The 15,972-nt window shown below is 41.6% G+C and overlaps 1 protein-coding gene across 1 annotated transcript in view; it reads right to left on the reverse strand.

The window, feature by feature from the left end:
• Fas (Fas cell surface death receptor) overlaps positions 1-15,972 on the reverse strand; it is a 41,801-nt gene that overhangs the window by 14,483 nt on the left and 11,346 nt on the right. The gene's annotated exons all lie outside the window — the stretch shown is intronic.

Genomic DNA, 15,972 nt, shown 5'->3' on the forward strand with positions numbered 1-15,972 from the left:
GGTACTTACTCAGAGCCTGTCTATGCTTCCTTCTTGCTACCCAACACAGAATCGAAGTTCTGACCAATGTCTGATCAATGTTTTACTGTTGACCAAGGACACAATAAACTTCCCATTAAATCCATATAGTCTCTTCACCTTGTTCAAGAAATATATACATATATACCTTTTCATTATGGAGAATGAATCTCTAAATCTATTTTAATTGTTTTCTCCTGAAGATACAAATCCATAATTCCAAGTAAAGTTATTTCCATTTATTTTATTTTACTTATTTATTTATTGCTAGTTATAGAATTGGAGTTCCTTGGAGGGGGGGGGAGGCAAAAATATGCATTGAAGCAACTTAGAGGTGATACCTGCATGATTCCTTTCTCAGGATTTCTAAGTGTATTTTACCCCTCTGAGGTGGTTTAAATAAGAATGACCCTGTAGATTCATATATTTGAAAGGATTAGGAAGTCTGGCCCTATTTGGAGAAACTATATCACTGCAGGTAGGCTTTGAGGCTTCAGAAACCCAAGAGAGGACCCGTGGCTTTCTTTTCCTGCATTTCCCGATAGAGAACTTCCAGTTTCTTCTCCAGTACCAGGTCTGCCTGAGTGATACTATGCTTCCCACCATGATGACAGTGAACTAAACCTCTGAAACTCTAAGCCAGCCCTAATTAAATGCTTTCCTGTGTAAGAGTTGCCATGATCATGGTGTCTCTTCACAGCAAGAGAAGGCTAGGACACCCTCTAAACATAAATGTATGTCACTACTTCTATGAATGAGCATTATCAATCGTCAAATTCTTTGAGCTACTACTTCTGAATTTAGTTTTATCAAGATCATTTTCTAGGGTTTCCTGGTACATGATGGAGTGGGAGCTCTTTGTGTGGTTAGCTGTTTTGGTGTTTCTGAGTCAAGAGAATTTAATGATCTTTAGTCACTACCATAGAAGTCCCAAGTCCCTCTCAGCCTGTCCTCCCTCATCAGTAAAGTCTATGACCCCTTCAGGTCACTGTGGAACCTCTGACTGAAGAAGCAGGAAGGAAGCAGTGAAGTGGACCGGATTTTCTTCTGGGATAGATGTGTCTTAAGATGCTTCTCTGACATGCAGACTTCTAATAGGGAAAAGTGACATCAAAATATCAGAACATATTTGACTTGTCAGGAGTTTCTTACCACTGAAAGGTACAGTTAGAATGCGTCTAAAATTTTCCACCTCCTTGTACAGTGTTCTTTCCCTTGTACTCAGAGGTGAGTGAACTTAACGTAGGACATGATTGACTTGCTTGCTTGAGTAACTATCCGTAAAGGACAATAGGACCTGCTGTAAAGAGGAGAAGCCTTGAGCCTAAATATGCTGACATTGCCCCCACAGTATTGCCAATGCAACCCAACAGACAATTGTTAAGTCAAATTCTGCTAATATAAATATAAATACAATTGATTATTAATGAGAAATAGGTAAGTTCTCAAAGGTAGATTTGCATAAGAATTTGTGCTTTAAAACAAAATAATATGCAGGGATGTCTCACAGTTCATATTTGTGTGACTTTTTTTTTTTTTTTTACTTTTGCGGTGCTGAGGATTGAACCCAGGACCTCATGGATGTCAAGCGTGTTACCTGACACCAAGTTTCACCCACAATCTACTGCTTTTAAAACACACTCAAGATGGGCAGTGGTGGCGCTCACCTTTAAACCCAGCACTCAGGAGGTAGAGATAGGCAGACCTCTGTGAGTTCAAGGCCAGCCTGGTCTACAAGAGTTAGTTCCAGGACAGGCCCCAAAGCTACAGAGAAACCCTGTCTCAAAAAACAAAACAACAACAACAACAAAACAAAACAAACAAACAAAAAACACACTCAAATTTGTCTCTTTTTCAAAGACATTTTAAATATGAAAGCTTACAGGAACTATAATTAATGGCATCAACTTTTCTTTTCAGAAAGGCAATATCTGTCTCTTGCTTTCTCAGTAACCAAAGATTGTGTGCTGGTCCTCTTTCAGACTGTATCCACAGTCAGGACATCAGCTATGGTGATAGAACTGGGGACACTAGGGAATAGTAACTTATTTGGAAATATACCAAAGGATTAATTGTTCAAATAAGAGAGTTTTTGCACAAAAGTCATTGAAATTTTTATGGCTCTTCACTCTCTGACTGTGTCAAACTCATGTTGGTCAAGGAGTGATGAATTATTCAGTTTGGTATTTCAGGAATTAGCAACACATAAAAATTCTCAAACTCGGACTGGCAGATGATGGCTCAGTTGGTAGGTGCTTGTGATGCAACAAAGAAGACTCGAGTTAGATCCTCCAAAACCCACATAAAGAGACCATGTCCCGGCACTGGGGAAATAGAGACAGGATGATTACTGGGGCTTGCGGTCCAGCTCCCCTAGGTAAATCAGTAGGTGCCTAGGTGCAGTGAAAAAAGCTTCTCTTATGAAAATAGGGTGAAGAGTCATTGCAGGAGATACCAAATGTTGGCATTCAACCCCCATACATACTCATTATATACACATGGGGGGATTTGATACGGGAGAGTGAAGAATTCTCTAATCAGGAAAATAGCTCAGGGGCTAGAAGCAATCAATAAATCCTACTGGCAACAATAATCAAAACTGAGTCAAAACGACTACCGGAGGAGGGGTGATTCCTTTCTGTCTTCGGCTACGTGGGCTGCTGTGAAGAGTAACGTTGGTGTTGAGTCAAACTTGCTTTTCTTTTCTGTCAGTTCTGGCTTTTCAGTAAAAACAAGAAAATGACACAGATTGAAAGTTAGAGAGAGGGCATTTGTAGGGCTGGGGCTAGCCCAAACAGACAAATCTGAAGCACTCAAGCTTCAAGTGTGTATATGTGCATGTGTCCTGTGGATCTAGAGCTTGTCCTTGGTGTGAAAATTTTAACCAACATCTGAGAGAAACTATATGTGCAGGTCCTCAATTCCTAGCATGAACGGTGAAGTAGCTGGAACAGAAGGACAAAAATCCAAACATTTATGGATTGCACCATTAATACCTTTCCCAGAAAAGGATACATATATTATGACATTTGGAGGTTTCTAAAAGAAATGTACCTCTCGCCCCCTACTTCACCCAAGTTACTAGGGATTCTGAGGCCTCAAGTTCAAGGTCTACTCGGCTACGAAGTGAATTCAGTGCCAGCTTGGCAATTTTAAGAGAACATAGCAAAATAAAAGGGTGGCTCTTGTTTCTAAAGGAGGATTGGGAATGTAGCCCAGGTAAAAACTGGTAGCAAACTGGCCTAGCATGTATGAGTACTTTCCGAGGACCAAGGGCAGGGAAGCATTTGCCAAACTACATTCAGAATCTGAGAAATGTAAAATCTGTAATCAAGATGAGTAAAGAGACTGCAATCTCTAGAGCTGTCCTGGCAGCAACCTCCTATCAGAAATCACAGAGTTGATTTCTTCAGGAAATGTTCCTTATTTCCGACAACATCAATGAACCATGTCAGGTGCAGAAAAGACAGTCTGAAGTGCCTCTCCTGACTGTTTCCAGAGGTGAGGCAAGCCACACTCCACACTTTGCATTTAAAAACTTTGGCATTTAAAAACTCATCTTTGTGGAATGCAATGTGTTTGGTCAAAAGCATCACCCCAGCTCCCTTTATACAAAGAGTCTGGAATGTTATAGTCAGGGCCTCAGCCCAGCCCCCTGGTACTCATCCTTAGAATACTGGATAGGAACTACATTTCAAGCCCCCTCCCCTGGGAGTTGGCTTAGTCCAAACTCCACCTCCGAGAAAGCCCACCAAATGGTGATCCCTTCCCAGGGAAGGTCAAGACCACTCCCACAGGCTACTTAAACTGCCCCCCCCACGAGAATGTACACGTGGTCTCCAGGTTTTGCATGGTCTCCCCCTTCTCTCTCTCTCTCTCTCTCTCTCTCTCTCTCTCTCTCTCTCTCTCTCTCTTCCCTTCACCATGCTTTCCCAGTGCCACCCAGGAGCATTGCATTAAACATGGGCATCTTTTATTTGGTCTTAGTTGGTCTGATTGGAATTATTTGTGTCGGTGGAGAGGCTCGTTTAAGAAATATTCCTAACACAATGATCTAACTGAAATAGTTTAGGTAGAGACTGGAGCATTTCAATTATGACAGGGCAGGAATCCCACACAAATCTAAATGTTCTAACTGTTTTTTGTTTTTGAGCAACAGAAAAAAAAACATAAAAAAGCTAAAGATGGGAAATGTAGGTAAATTATGGCAAATAACAGGAGGGGAAAGAGGGAAATACAAGTTAGTTAAATACCCACCTTCCTAAGTAAAATATTTTAGAGCAAGAGAAGCCTTGGTATTACAGTCTACTGAAAGAAGTACTAAGGAAACAAAAGCGGTGTTGCATACCAACCATGTGTCACGCATTGTCTGGTAAATGCCTGAGAACTAGCCAGTGAAAAGAAAGATAAATTCTCTCTCCTTGCCCTGTTTATATAGAAGTGAATGCATTTGTCACCAGGGAAGTGTGTGTGAGCACATGCAGATGGATGGAGCTATTGGGTTTAAAGAACTGGCTGTGTCAGCCCCCAGATCAGATGCATAAGTCACCAACCAGAAAATCTGCATCTCAAGTCCCAAGGCAGTCTAGGGGCAGAAATCTGTCTTACTGAGGAGCTGAGCAGGCTGGTGTTCGTTTACTAAAGCACTCAACAAACTGATCGAGGTCCACTTACAATGTGAAGGGTTAGCTGCTTTACTCGGAGCGTATGAGTTTGAATGAATGTTCATCTTAGAACACATGAAGAATGCCTGTCCAATGCTCTCAGTGTAAGCTGACATAAATATGAACTATCTCCAGAGAGAAATACTGAAGAAAGAAGAAAATGCAATATGTTTGTCAGGGAGAAATCCTACTATACAAATAAGTAAAGGGAGCTAAGAGGTATAGGGAATTTAGGACTTGGGACATATTTATTAAGAAAAAGTGATCTCGGGTGGGTAGTGGAAAACCTACTAATATTACTCTGCTAAAGGTAAATAAGAATCAAATGACTCTTAATGCATTATTGCTATACCTATTTGTCAGTGCCTCACTCAACCCTCATCAGAGAAGCTTCTTCTTGCAGGAGATGTGAATTAATACAGAGACCCATGAATGGACAGTGTTCAGAGAGTGAGAGACTTTAGAGCACTTAGTCCTAAATGGGATATCTTTATCAAACCCTGTCCCTCGAGGCCCTGAGACCTATGTGGAAGAGGAAGCAGAAAGATTGTAAGAGCCAGAGGAGGTGGGTAACTTCAGGGAATCAGTGTCTTCCAGACACAACAGGAATGATGAACTATGAACTCACAGAGACTGAGGCAGCACACACAAAGACCCACACAGGTTCAAGACAGATGGGATCCCATCACTGAGAGGAGGAAGTGGACACTGACTCCCACCCTTAACCAAGAAGCTGTTTGCAATTGATACCACTGGCAAAGGGGAAATCAGTTTTCTAAGACAGACTGTTGCTGAGTTTCTCAACCACATTCGAGGGCAGGTTCTAAGCCCAGGGCTAGTTAGCTAGCACAAAATGAACTCCATGCTTTTTGTGGCTTCTTGTTCAATTTGGGCATTTATTTTGTCTTCTTCTTCTTCTTCTTCTTCTTCTTCTTCTTCTTCTTCTTCTTCTTCTTCTTCTTCTTCTTCTTCTTCTTCTTCTCATTTGTTTTAATTTTCATTTTTGTGTTTTTGTGGGAGGTTCTTCTTGTTTGGTTTCGGTTTCGGTTTTGTTTGTTTTTAAGAAAGAGAGAGATCATAGAGTTGGGTGTGTAAGGAGATGGGGAGGACCTGGACGAGGGGAATACGATCAAAATATGTCAAATGAAAAAGAAAAAAATTTAATAAAATATAAAAAGAAGGCCAGTGAGAAGTTACAGACCTAATGATGGATAAGGGACAGTCACATTCAAGACTGGCTTTCTAGGGTTCCTGGCCTAGGGAAGAATCCCTTTGGTACTCACAGAGGGATCATGTATCTCACGCTGCATTCACAAATAAGCCTGGAATATCAACTAGAAAGGCATCATGGCATCTGCTCAGCTTCAAGCCAGATTTTAACAGTGAGCCTCCTTCAGGTTAAAGACAGGCCCCAGTAAGATACAAGCACTGTTCTTGCCATGGACCAGAGCTTGGGTCCCAATGTCTAAGTGCAGCGCATGGGCCCCTGTAACTTCAGTACCGGTAGGTGTGTTGCCCTCCTCTGGTCTCCATGGGCACCTCTGCACTCATGTCCACATGCCCTCTCACCTACACACAACTAAAAATAAAATAAGTCTTTTAAAAATACTATTGAGTTGAATGTTTCATTACCTACAAATTTTAATATTCCGTGAAAACTAGAAATTTTGTTTCTCTCTCTCTCTGGTTTTTAGAGACAGTCTCTCTTCTTTTCTGAATTCCTTGTGAGCATGTAACGTGAGAGCGCCCCCCCCATGCTTACTTACGCTCCTGCATGACACCCCTGGCCCTTTTTTAAAAAATTCATTAACATCTACTACCTCTTCAGTTGCAGTAAAGAACTCCTAAGACTCATCCTGACTTAGCTGGAGCTGAAGCAGAGCACAGTGCTTGAGAAACTGCTTTCCCAGAAACCCAAATTTAGCAGTGGTGAACAAAGGACTCCAGCCGGGCACTTGGGCTCCAAATCTGGGCTGGGCCCTCCTGCTAGTTTGTGAGGATTTCCTTAGTTACTTTTGCTTTGTTTAGGCACAGGAACAATTCTTTTCAGATAATTCTGAACAAAATTCAGCAGGTTAGTTTTATGCGCATCCTGCAAAACACACGCTGGGAGAAAGAAGGATTTTGAAAGGGTTTCTCTCAGACCTAAAAGTCACCCTCAAGCATCCAGCCTGGGGGCAGAGGCGGGAGCAGTGGAGGAGAAGCACTAAAGCCAGGGATGGGGTTAGCAGGGAGGGTGAAGCTTGTTAGTCCACCTCAGTTTGCTTGTCCTCCATCCAGGTGGGGCAGCATTTGGATGAACAGCCATGCTACGATGCAGTGTCTGGCACAGGTGTGGATCTGGAATGCGGACACCTGAGTCTTCACATTTGTCCCCAGAGGAAAGGATTGCGAGCATCTGTCCCTGTTACCAGATGATGAGAAGCAGAGACCACTGGGCATTTCCTTGTCCCTCGGCATCATCGTAAGGAACTGTTTTCCAGATGCTCTCCAGCTCTCAAACAGAAGACATGCTACAGGGGTGAGTACACCCACAAGACCCAACACCTGCCCCATGTCACCGCTAGGACAGACTCACTACACCTTCCCAGGAAAGGAGTGATGGTACTCAAGAAGCAACAGGGCAACGACAAGCAGAGTGACTGAAATAAACTGTCCCCTTAAAAAACTTGGGCCTCCTGGTAAAGCTGGTGCTGGAGGATAAGATAGCAACTGATCTTGAGGCTGAAGTAGATTTTAAAAAGACAGAAAGAGAAGAAAGCACTTCCCTCCCCCCTTCTCAGGTTCAAAACAAACAGGAAAAGATGTTTTTAAAGTAGAAGCGGGGGGGGGGGGGTGTTAGGTGTTGAAAACATCAGTCCTCTAAATGGCAAGAATGAGTTGCCAGATGCCTGGCTCAGTCAGTGTTCAGTTCTGATACTGACGCTGGCATCAGACTTCATACAGTTTGTAATGACACAGTAAAGCTTTTGCTCCACGGAAGGTAACCAATGAAATGAAAAGCCAAAGCCACAGGGTGTCTTTTTCAATGAGACCATAGTGCATAGTTAATAGAGGAAAATGCTCCCTTGACAAGTCCAGAGGCTAGAAACTGAAGATGGAAAGGTGAGAAGAAGAGGAATAAAAGAATATCTGAGCCAATCATAGTCCAGACATATAATACTGGTTCCTAGGGAAGTGGAGGCAGAGGGATCATAAGTTTGATGCTAGCCTGGCTCTGACATACAGAGACACTGCCCAAAAAGAAGAGAGGAAGGGAAAAAACAAGAAGCAAAAACAAACAAGCAAGCAAAAAAAAAAAAAAAAAAAACAGACAAGAAATGCTCTTTTAACACACATCAAATTCTGAATAATGCTGGTTGCTGAGAGTATGAGTTTATTGCGTAATAGTGAATGAAAAGCTTTGGTGGTAGCAAGACTGTATCTACAGCTCTGCAATGATTTCTGGTTTGTGTTTTCTGCTAAGATTAGGAACCTGGGTGATAATGGTAGTGAATCTATAACAAGAAGCACCTAATATATCAAAGATATATTTTGAGTATTTAAGTGAGCAGCATTTGATCCTTCATAAAAAGTCAATATTTTGTCTTCTGGTTTTGATGGCTGTCCTATCAGTTTACTGAATGAAGCATCCTAAATACCTTTGTTTAGTTGATCCTATCTCCTCAGCTTAGTGTGTTCAGGACTGTTTCCCTCTCCCTGGTCCTCTGAGACTCTGAGACCTGCTATGTCATCCCTTGAACTATCAGCTTTGATTCGTCATGAGGGAAAGTCTGTCTTGTTGAAGCAGACTGGACAAAAAGGAAGGAGGCTCTTTCGAGTTATACTGAAAGGAACTGTTGACCCGATTGGACGCTCTACCACGTAAGTCACTGCCAACTTGCAACGGCGGTTCGGGGTAAGCTGTATTGGTGGATTTCCAAAGAGTCTCTGGTATCTTTCTTAAAAAGACTTACTATAAAAGGATGCCTTCTTACCCATGTCCTGACAGGTCCCTGTGGAAAATGCACCCTGAGTCACTGGGACAGCCACGAGACAGTCAGGAAACGTGACTTAAAAGTTAATGCTTCTCTAGAACTGGGAATAAGTAAATACATTTTCTAAAAATTGCTTTGATACCTGGAGAAGTGTGAACTGTCTTCTGTGAGTTGGGTATTTTATTTTTATTTTTTGGGAAGAAAGAAATGAAGGAAAGAAGGAAGGAAGGAAAGAAGGAAGGAAGGAAGGAAGGAAGGAAGGAAGGAAGGAAGGAAGGAAGGAAGAAAGAAAGAAAGAAAGAAAGAAAATCTAACAATGTGGTAAATGTGACACTTCTAGTTATACATAGAGACTGTGCTATGCTTGGGAAAGTACCAGAAAAGATTTGTATTTTTTTACATACATGATTTAGAAGTTTTTAAATTGTCTGTAATACTGCTTTATCCTTGTACTGCTTTAAATTTGGTAAATTTGCCTTATTATGTAAATATTTTTGTGGCCCTAATATGTGAACACAATAGTAGAACAGAATGCTTCTAAAGTCATTTAAATGCATGTTGATGAAATTATCTGAAAGATAGACAACTCAGTTTGAAAGTGTGCATTTTAACTCAAAAGCTCAAATAGATGGGGGAAAACATGGTCTCTAGGGTAAACAGTGTCCCTTTATATACTATGAAATTTGTTTTTTAGAATTTAGACAAGAGGTTTTGGGAAGTGGGAGTTGAGGTTAATTTGAGTGAATGGCAGAAACAGAAAATGAGAAAACATGTTAAAGTTGTCTATATTAGCAAAGCTTCCAGATAAGCTCTCTGATACTCAACCAGTTTGGTAACTCATTGGTTTTGCAATTTTATTTAACATCCCTCTCTCCGTGGATTTATCATTTTAGAGCAGAAAGGACCTGAAGGGTGATTCAACCAAGCCCTTCTCTGGTAAAATGTTACAGTGACTGGTGCAACCTCATGCTGCTTGTTGATCCAAAATTGATGTAACTGCACTGTCCACCCACCGCAGTCTTGCGGTAACGTTCTAACCCCCACAGCTCTTTAAAACAAGGTCACGTTTTGAGATAGAGCCATTTCAGAAATGGTTTGGCTGAGTTCAGTAGAGTGAGTCCTAATCCAATTTAACTGGTGTGATGGTTTGAATAAGAAAGACCCCCCCCATAGGCTCCTATACTTGAATGCTTAGTCACATGGGAGTGGCACTATTTGAGAAGGATTTGGAGGTGTGGCCTTGTTGGAGGAAGTGTGTCACTGGGGTGTGCTTGGAGGTTTCAAGACCAGGCCCAGGGTCTCTCTTCTTGCTGCCTGTGGATGGAGATGTATAACTCTCAGCTACTTCTCCAGCACCATGTCTGCCTGTGTACCTTTGTCATGGTGTCTCTTTACAGTAATAGAACAGCAACTAAGACAGCTGGTGTTCTTTTATGAGGAAATGTGAGTGCTCATAGATAGAGGAAGATGACATGAAAACAGAAAGAGACAAGGGCCATTTGTAAGTGAAAAACAGAGGCCTGAACATAGCCCTCAGAAGGAGATGACCCCATCACTGTGAGCTTGGATGTCCTGAGAGGAGAACTGTGAGAAACTGTTCAAGCTATCCTGCACTGGGACCTGGTTATACTAGCCCTAGGACACTAACATAAATACAGAACTGCAGCCTATCCCTTCTCTCACACTCCTGAGCTGAAAACATCAACAGCACATATAAACCTGGGAACATCTCACAGCTGAAGGAGTTCTCACCTTAAATGATCAGAGAGAGAGAGAGAGAGAGAGAGAGAGAGAGAGAGAGAGAGAGAGAGGAGGTAGAAAAGGAGGAAGGGAGGGAATGAGAGAAGGAAGGATAGAAGAAAGAAGAGAAAAGAAAAGAAGATGGTTCTGAGAAACCTTGATATACATAAAATTCATCAAGTAATATATAAAACTTCTAACAAATACCAGAATCACACATGGTGCATCTTGATAAAAATGTTTAGGGCTTATCAGCAACCCAGAGAATCAAGACCTTTGAATGGGACTGGACTTGTTGTACCTGGATCCAGGAGCCGGCTGGGACTAAGCCCCAGGGAAGTCAAGAACTGCTACACTAGCCCAGATCTGTTTTCCAATAGACATGAAAAATATCTAAAATTAAATGGTTTCAACTAGCAATAGAAATAAATGTATAAACTCATATATATGCATTTTATACATCAACACTGAGTGTGCTAAACAAAGCCTAGTCTAGAACAATGTGTAGACTATTTCTTTATTGCATTGTTTTGACAGAAAGCAGAGAGCTGACAAGTTGTCATTGACCATCACAAGTACCATCTCTCTCTCTCTCTCTCTCTCTCTCTCTCTCTCTCTCACACACACACACACACACACACACACACATTGCCTCACATGCTTTGTTCTGTGGTAAAGCCCACACCATACCCTTATTGTGAGCTAGTCAATCTATAAAAAGCTATTTTTCTGAAAGGTGTCACATGTAGTCGATCCATGAAGCCCATCTTTCTGGAGTATATCACCTGTGCTTTACAAAGAAGTTTCAACGTAGTCATATCTTGAGCTTTACTATGCACACAGGGTTGAACTTATTATCACGAGCAAAGTTTTCATCGAAGTTTTGCTATCCTTAAATGTGCTTAAAATAAACTACTCATAGTCAGATTCTCAAAGTGTGAACCAACATGGACTGCTTTCTTGCCTCCTGTGGATTGTTACTATAATGGCCACTGTGGTCACAGAGACCCCAGTAATGCATCTCCACTGAGCCGGCCTTGGGCAATTGCTTGAGCCAACTGTGTCTACTGCCATGACTGCGGGGTGACTAGGCTGTGTGGCAGGAACAGGAGGAGTTATTAGAGAGCATGGACTGCTCATCTCCTAATTAAAAAAGAAAGGCTGCTCATTGTATAGCAGCAACTTCTTGCTTACGTTGCGGCAGTTTTCCTGACGGAGGCAGCTTCCAAACCCCTTTCTTCTATTTGAGAGCAAGGGTTTTGTGGGGTAACAGAATGGCGGGTAACTGAGTTTTCTTTCTGCTTTGGTGAATTATACAAACACATCCACGTGTGCCCCCAAAGAAAAGATAATACAAAACTAGAGGCTATGGTACTTACATAAACATGTGTGTGTGTGTGTCCCTGCACAAGTGGAGGTCAGAAAGCAATATACAAAATTGTGCTCTTTTAAACTTTGTGGGGTCCAGGGCCCCAATTTGGGCTATAAGGCACTTCTATCCACCATTTTCTTTTTTTTTTTTTTTTTTTTTTTGGTTTTTCGAGATAGGGTTTCTCTGTGGCTTTGGAGCCTGTCCTGGAACTAGCTCTTGTAGACCAGGCTGGTCTCGAACTCACAGAGATCCGCCTACCTCTGCCTCCCAAGTGCTGGGATTAAAGGCGTGCGCCACCACCGCCCGGCCCATTTTCTTTTTTTATGGATTGTATTTATTTGTTTATTTTATTTAGGGTGATGGGATCAACCTCAAAGCCTGGCATATGCTGGAAACACTATCACTGAGCTACTTCTTAGACCCAAGAGACACTTATTTATAAATTATAAAATTAATAAGCAAAATTATGGTAATCCGGGATCCTTTAATAAACTACCTCTCTGTAAAATATCAAAATTATGCAATTATCATAATTACACAGAAACACACACAGGTTAATATACATAGAAAGTATCAAGGAGCCAACCATACATTACAGTGATTAAACATTCAATTATGTACCTATGTGGATATGACTCAGAAGCTATAAGGCTGATTAAGAAAAAAAGATGAATAACGTTTTTCAGTATTTATGTTAAATTTCATTCTGTTTGGGCAATTTTTAAGAATTTATCTACTCAAAAAGAAGAAGAGACGGATTCATTATCCTAAACTTGGTTCCAAGTTACTTTTTATTGCATTATTTTATTGCCGTCTTAAACCACATGCTTTTTGTTACTTTTCAGTAAGTTGTCTCTGGTACATAATGTAAAACATGTGCTTGGTAAGGGACTTTCGGAACCAAGATAATTCATCCAAAGCATACAAGCTAAAAGGGGCTTTTCTAGGGGGATTTCCTTATTCAAGTTTCTAATTCAGAAAAACTGCGATTCTCTCCGAATGGCAATTGGATTGTGATGGTCAGACTCCCCATTGAGCATGCCCGAGCCATCAGAACGTTGTCTTAATACACTGACACTCCGATTCTAAGACCGTTCACTCTCAATGAGACAGAATCAAACCCTGGTTCATCAGCTCTTTTTCACTTTTGTCTCTCCTGTAATCTCAGCGTCAGGATAAAAATTATTTTTCTACATTTAAGTCTCCATCTGCTCTGAAGGCTATAGTTCTATCTATTGTGGACAGGGATGGTAGAAGACTTTCTGTTAACTGCAGCTGGTGAGAGATGCTGATGGCTTCCGAGTTGATTCTGGTTTTACAGTCTGACCATGATTTAAAACACGTGCTTTGGGCTGAGAAGGTAACTTAGTTGGAAAAGTGCTTGCCTTGCAAGCACAAGAGCTTGAATCCAATGTGCCAGAACCCACAAAGCTTAAAAATTTCCACCTTTGTTAAGGCTTTGATTTGTATTTAGTCTCGTTATTGCATTCATAAAACCTCAAGTTCCTTGTGGGATAAATAAAGGCCTTCCAAAAAAAAATGGAAAAATATTTCATGTTTGTAGAGTTGTTTTAAAGGAAATAATTAAGTTATAAATGAAGCAGCTGTCTTTGTCCACCCTTTCAAAACAAAACAAAAACACATGGTTTATGATTTTTCTGTAGGACGACTTGTAAAAGTGCCATTCTATTCTAAATCGCCTCCCATTTTCTTCAACCATCAGTTTTAACAACTGCTCTCAGAAATATGAGGAAAGTGGCTGTCTAGTAAGTAATTGGTCACATTCCTAAATAAGGCGGGATGAAACCTTTCAGGACCTGTACCACTTCATAACACACACACACACACACACACACACACACCACAACACACGGCACACACATACATGCATGCACATGGGATTCATAACACACATGGTGTGAAGTAAAAATAGACTGCTTTTCTATTGCCTCTAAAAATTTGTGAAGGTTTGGGGACATCAGACTTACTTATTGTACAAAGAAAATTCCCATAAACTAAGACAGGAAAAAGGGTCTCTAAGAAGTAGAGAGAAGAAAGAGAAGCAAAAAAGGGGCTAGTTGCTGTGTCTGTAAATGGTGCTGAAGACAGAAGGACTTGGGGAAGGGAGAAAAGGAAAACCCCTCCCCAAATCTACTGCTTGAAAATTTCCTGTATTTAACCAAACTTCCTTTTCTGTTCCAATTCACTCTGCCTCTATTTCACTTATGCTACAACCAAGAAAGCCCTATTACATGAGGAGACATATTTTAGGAGACAAACAGGATGATACATGGCTAGAATAATGGGGGCTTGATGTTGGACAAGGCCAGGCTCTAAGTAAGGAAACTTGGGAGTCTCATGTGGTGGGTGGAAGGCACTATGAAATGCAGCAATGATTATGTATGTGTCAGGCTTATTATTACAAATTTATTACTCCTCTGCCTTTATAACATTATTTAGTAAATTTTAATTTCCTAGGCCATAAATCAGAAATACAACAAATTATTTTTAATTCTAATATTTATGTACTAATGTGTGTGTAAATATTAACATGTGCATACATGTATTGTGTGCATTCTTTTAGGAAGGCTGTTTCTTGGCTTCTTGAGGCAAACATCCTGTGATAAAGACACGGCTATACCTAAGTTGAGCACGGCTCCAGGCTTTTGGCAAACCTCTAAGAACTGAGGTTGTTTCCAAGTCACCCACACTGCAGCAATGGATCACCATGGAGTTTGCAGAGGGGAGAATCTTAAGACAACCTAAAGACATTTTTGGAGGTCAAATATGATACACTACTTCTTAAAGAATCAAAGGGATTTTTTTTCCACTCCTTCATAAGGTACCAGGTATAAGAACTTTTGCCATTCTACTCTTAGTATACTTTGGATATCAGATGCACCCAGCAAACTGTCTAGTCAAAAAAAAAAAAAACCAAAAAACAAACAAACAAACAAACAAAAACACTTCAATTCCTCAAACTCCAAAAGGCAGTACAAATATCCATAAATGAGTTCAATCTGGACTATATAAGGATTTCTGGCAGTTGGCTAAAAAGGCAGTCAAAAAGAGCCAATTTCCCTTACCTCTGGCAGAGGCCTATCAGTGTGTCAGAGTGCATGCTGGGGTCACAAGTACCCTGTTAGCATCCTGGCTCCTCTCACCTCCTCCCCTACCCTCAACTCCCTCCAGCTCATGGGCTTCCCTCCCCCACAGCATTCATTTTCCTTATAGCCCTGCTATGCCTGCGGTGCGCTGCCCCACCTCTGCTCCTGCTTCTCTCGCTGTCCTTTCTCTATCCCCTCCCTTCTGTTATTCTCCTCCTTTCTCCCAAATAACCCAGGCCATATCCAGACTGCAGGCCAGGCCCAGTCTACTTCTTTCTCTCTGCTCTTGACTCTTCCAGATGCCTCTGACTGTTCTTTCTCTCATATCTACAATTAAAAAATCTTCCCCTAACCATACTATGAATCGGTCATGTCATCATTTTATGCATCAGTTGCCCAACAGGGGCACACAGAGACCCCTTTCCAAGGTGCCTAGCCTCTCCAAATCAAGCTGTTGACTTGACTCTGCTAAGGTATGGAAAATTTGGTTCTTCTGGCTCCTAATGCCCAGCATTTCTCTTCAGCTGCTTCTTCTCTCTGCCTGCTCTCCCCTTAGCGCTACCTGCTCTGTCTCCGTCAGCTCCTAGAGACTACTACTGTCACAGAAGCTTCTCTCTCCCTACTGGGATCTCAACCCATGCAAAGGTATGCCTCTCCTCTGTGATTTTGAACATTTTTCCCTGGCAAGTCTCTCAGTCCACTTGGGGATGCCTTGGATTGAAATTCTTGTCACCTTCTCTCTCCCATCCTTCCTCTCCCTCTGGACATGGCCTCAGCTCCCTCCTGGAGCTTGCTCTGTCTCTCTTGTCCATCTCCTCACTCTAATCCTAGCTCGCTCCTTGCTAACTCTGTCTCTCAACTCCATCCTCAAACTAACTCTGTCTCTAACCATGGCTAACTATTTGTCTCTCCTCATCTCATCTCACCATGGAGCTTCTTACTCTGTCTCTGTACTTCTCATTGGCTTACTGGGGTCTGCTGTTGGAGACCTGCAAGATACATCAGGCATTTTTCCATGCTCTCCTGGGCCTCTAAGATAACAGAATCTTCCCACTGGTGGAGTTTCCTTAATTAAGTCTTTCCTACCTGCTCTT

The sequence above is a fragment of the Chionomys nivalis genome, chromosome 8 (genome assembly GCF_950005125.1).
Source record: "Chionomys nivalis chromosome 8, mChiNiv1.1, whole genome shotgun sequence".
Classification (NCBI taxonomy): domain Eukaryota; kingdom Metazoa; phylum Chordata; class Mammalia; order Rodentia; family Cricetidae; genus Chionomys; species Chionomys nivalis.